The 4999-nt window shown below is 40.7% G+C and overlaps 1 pseudogene; it reads left to right on the top strand.

Annotated features, from left to right (window-relative positions):
- Positions 1–267: 267 nt before the first annotated feature.
- LOC126940804 (tigger transposable element-derived protein 1-like) lies at positions 268–4672 on the top strand (annotated as a pseudogene).
- The last annotated feature ends 327 nt before the right edge of the window (positions 4673–4999 follow it).

Raw genomic sequence — 4999 nt, forward strand, 5'->3', positions numbered from 1 at the left:
TTGCTTCGTGATCCGCCCGCCTCAGCCTCCCAAAGAGCTGGGATTACAGGTGTGAGCCACTGCGCCCGGCCGAGGGACTTCTTTGCACAACCAGAGAGAAAGGACTAGAGGGGAACAAAACAATTGGAAGTGTAAGTGTCACCTTGGGTTAAGAGGTGATGAAAGTGAGGGCCCCACGGAGCTTTGTGGATGGAAAGGGATTTCCTAGAGGAAGCCTGTTCCTAGGCTCAGGCCTTCCGCCCTGGGGCAGGTGAAGGCAGAACCTGCATGGGTTTCCTCCTCCAGGTGAGTCAACCCTCTTTCCACGTGGGAACACTGAGGGTCGTCAGCCTTTCCACGGAACATCGAAGGGAGTTTGCCGTAAAATAGCCATAAGTTTGAAAAAGGTTTTAATGAAAAATAGGATTTTATTTTAAGAAACTTCTCTTTGGCTTCTCTGGTGTAGGCTAGTCTACAAGGTGAGAGAGACTTTTAGTGCAGGCCAAGAATTTCGGCTTTTACTGCTTACACTTTACGGTCGCATCACCTCCTAGTTATCTTTTTGGCCTTCTGTGCATACTTTTGAGCTTTCAACTTCCTTAATCATTTTTTTTTTCTCTAAACCTTCTCTCATTTGCTTACATTTCCCTAGTAATTGTGTGGCTGATGGAGCCTTTGTGAGTTCCTGTCCAGAGAATGGGAGGAGAAAAGACTAAGACAAATTCAGGTCTTACTTCACTTCTTCCTGAAACCCTTCCAATTTTTCTGAAGCTGGATGAGCGTTGACTTGGCTGATACCATTTAATAAGTGAAATATCTTCCTAAGCTTGGTAGGAGTTGTGGTGTTAGATAGACTTGTCTCTGAAGCCCAGCTCCACCCTTTACTAGCTACGTGGCCTCAAACTAATCACTCAGCGTCTCAGTTTTCTTATCATAAAACATGACAAATAATGTCTATTATGCAGATTGAATAAGACAACAAATATAAAAGAGTGGGTGTTTTATATTTATAATTATTGGACACCATTATTAATGATCAAGGACTATTTGTCACTCAAGAAAAAATTAATCCACATTGTATCTGCTTTAAAGAATTTTTGCCTATTTCTTTTCCTTTTCTTTTGCTTTCATAAGAATAAAAGGTAATAGAAAGTTAAAATTGTTTTAGTCCCATTATATGAATTAGTCTGAGGAGAAGAAAGCTTTCGGAACTTCCAAGAAAATTAAATTTAAGGGTCTTTATCAGCTATGTCACCATGGAGACAAAAATGCGTGGTCACCGTGGTGACCTTCATCAACTCTCTCCACTGAAATTATTACCATATAAAATTAGATATGGCTGCTGTTATGAAAAGACAGAGTATAAATAAGTTGAACTAGCTGGATGATAATGCTGGCTGAACTCGGTATCCTGGTGCAGTTCTAAAAGTGTTATTGAATGGTAAGCTGACACCCTGTTAGATTCTTCACATAACCAACTCTGGCTCTGCCCTTTAACTGCTGGGCTGGTGGAACATACTTGGATGGGGCTGTTCCTTGTTTCCTCTTTAGTCTCCTGCCTCATTCAAGGCAACTTTCCTGTGTCTTTGCTTTTTTGGGGCTGCCTTTGGTGTTACCTATTGCTTTTCTGAAGGTTACTCCATGAATTCTGATATGTCTGTTAAAAAAACCCCAAATAACTTTATAACAATTGCCATCAATAGGTAATGCAGTAATAGTAGTAGTTTTGTTTTACATAATTGTTTTTGAAAAAGAGATAATCAGGTCGGGTGCAGTGGGTCATGCCTGTAATCCTAGCACTTTGGAAGGCCAAGGCAGGTCTTGATCACTTGAGGTCAAAAGTTCGAGATCAGCCTGGCCAATGTTGTGAAACCCCATCTCTACTAAAAATACAAAAAATTGGCCAAGCGTGGTGGTGTGTGCCTGTAATCTCAGCTACTCGGTAGGCTGAGGCAGGAGAATTGCTTGAACCTGGGAAGCAGAGGTTGCAGTGAGCCGAGATCGCACCACTGCACTCCAGCCTGGGTGACAGAGTGAGACTCCATCTCAAAAAAAAAAAAAAAAAAAAAAAAAGATAATCAACTCAATTCTAAGGTGCATCTTGTAACACGCCACAAATTATGTACATGCACACCTTGTTTCATTGTGCCTAACAGATACTGAGTTTTTTTTGTTTTTTTGTTTTTTAACAAATGGAAGGTTTGTGGCAGTTCTGTGTTGGTCAAGTCTGTCAGGGCTATTTTTCTTTTCTTTTCCTTTTTTTTTTTTTACGCCATTCTCCTGCCTCAGCCTGTAGCTGGGACTACAGGTGCCCGCCACCACGTCTGGCTACTTTTTTTGTGTATTTTTGGTAGAGACGGGGTTTCACTGTGTTAGCCAGGGATGGTCTTGATCTCCTGACCTTGTGATCTGCCCGCCTCAGCCTCCCAAAGTGCTGGGATTATAGGCGTGAGCCACTGGGCCCGGCCTATGGAGGCCATTTTTCTTTTTCTTTCTTTCTTTCCTTTCTTTCTTTCTTTTTTTTTTTTTTTTTTTTTTTTGAGACGGAGTCTTGCTCTTTCGCCCAGGCTGGAGTGCAGTGGCACAATCTCGGCTCACTGCAAGCTACGCCTCCTGGGTTCATGCCATTCTCCTGCCTCAGCCTCCCGGGTATAACGGGGCCATTTTTCTAATAGCATGGGCTCATTTTGTGTCTCTGTCACATTTTGGTAATTCTTACCAAATTTTTCATTATTATATCTGTTGCGGTGATCTGTGATCAGTGATCTTTGATGTTACTATTGTAATTGTTTTGAGGTGCCACAAACTGCATGCCATATTCAATGGTGAATTTAACTGACCACCATGTGTGTTCCGACTGCTCCACTGGCAGGCTGTTACCCCTCTCTCTCTCTCCTCAGGCCTCCGTATTACCTGAGACACAATAATATTGAAATGAGGCCAATTAATTACCCTACAGTGGGCCTAAGTGTTCAAGTGAAAGGGTCGTACATCTCTCACTTTAAATAAATGAAAAGGTAGGAATGATTAAGCTTAGTGAGGAAGGCATGTTGAAAGCCAAGACAGGTCCAAAGCTTGGTCTCCTGTGCCAAACAGGCAGCCAAGTTGCAGATGCAAATGAAGAGTTCTTGAAGAAAATTAAAAGTGCTACTCCAGTGAACATGTGAATGATAAGAAAGTGAAAGAGGCTTATTGCTGACATGTGAAATGTTTCAGTGGCCTGGATAGAAGATCGAACCAGCCAATAACTGGTTTTTAAGGCAAAACCCAATCCAGAGCAAGGCTCTAACTCTATTTAATTCTGTGAAGGCTGAGAGCAGTGAGGAAGCTGCAGAAGAAAAGTCTGAAGCTAGCAGAGGTGAATTTATAAGGTTTAAGGAAAGAAGCTGTCTCCGTAAACTAAGTGCAAAGTGGAGTAGAGAGTGCTGATGTAGAAGCTACAGCAAGTTCTCTAGAAGATCTAGCTAAAATCATGGATGAAGGTGGCTTCACTAAACAATGGATGTTCAATGTAGATGAAACAGCCTTCTCTTGGAGGAAGATGCCATCTAGGATTTTCATAGCTAGAGAGGAGAAGTCAATGCCTGCTTCAAAGCTTCAAAGGACAGGCTATCTTGTTAAGTGCTAATGAAACTGGTGACATGAAGTTGAAGTCAATGTTCATTGACCTTGAAAATCCTAGGGCCCTGAAAAATTATGCTAAATCAACTTTGTGTTCTAGAAATGGAACAACAAAGCCTGGATGACAGCACATCTGTTTACAGCATGGTTTACTGAAGGTTTTAAGCCTGGTGTTGAGACCTATGTCTCAGAAAAACAGAATATTCGTTTTAAAATATTATGGCTCATTGACAATGCACCTGGTCTCCGTGCAAGGAGATTAATGTTGTGTTTATGCCTGCTGACACAATATTCATCCTGAAACCTATGAATTAAGGAGTAATTTTGACTTTCACATCTTATTATTTAAGAAATACATTTCATAAGGCTATGGCTGCCGCAGATAGTGATTCTTCTGATGGATCTGGGAAAAGCACATCAAAAACTTTCTGGAAAGGATTTACCATTCTAGATGTCATTAAGAACTCTTGTGATTCATGACAGGAGGTCAAAATCCTAACATTAACAGGCCTTTGCGAGCAGTTGATTCCAACTCTCATGGATGACTTTGAAGGGTTCAAGACTTTAGTGGAAAGAATAACTGCAGAAGTGATGAAAGCAAGAGAAGTAAAATTAGACGTGGAACCTGAAGATGTGACTGGACTGCTGCAATCTCACGATCAAACTTGACTGAATGAGGAGATGCTTCCTATGGATGAGCAAAGAAAGTGGTTTCTTGAGATGGAATCTACTCCTGGTGAAGAGGCTTTGAATGAACATTGTTGAAATAACAACAACGTATTTGGAATATTCTATGAACTTAGGTGATAAAGCAGTGACAAGGTTTGAGAGGATTGACTCCAATTTTGAAAGAAGTTCGACTGTGGGTAAAATGCTGTCAAACAGCATCACATGCTACAGAGGAATCTTTGATGAAAGGAAGAGTCAAATGAAGCATCAAATGTCACTGTCTTATTTTAACAAGTCACCACAGTCACCCAAACCTTTAGCTATTACCACACTGATCACCCAGCAGCTCTCAACATTGAGTCAAGGCCCTCTACCAGCAAAAAGATTATGACTCACTGAAGGCTCAGAGAACTGTTAGCATTTTTTAGTAATAAAGTATTTTTAAATTAAGGTATGTACATTGGTTTTTTAAAGACATAATGCTATTGCATACATACTTAGTTTACTATAGTATAGTGTAAATGTAACTTTTATATGCACTAGGAAACCAAAAACTGCATGTGACTGACTTCATTGAGATAGTCACTGTATTGCAGTGGTCTGGAAATGAACTTGCAATATCTCTGAGGTACGTCTGTATGTGAAATGAATCTCTCTGTGTTTAGAAATCAGTCATGTCCAAATGTATGATAGGCTATTAGTTTATGTGGGAGGTATAAACAATATTCAC

The sequence above is a fragment of the Macaca thibetana genome, chromosome 17, assembly GCF_024542745.1.
Source record: "Macaca thibetana thibetana isolate TM-01 chromosome 17, ASM2454274v1, whole genome shotgun sequence".
In the NCBI taxonomy this organism is placed as follows: Eukaryota; Metazoa; Chordata; class Mammalia; order Primates; family Cercopithecidae; genus Macaca; species Macaca thibetana.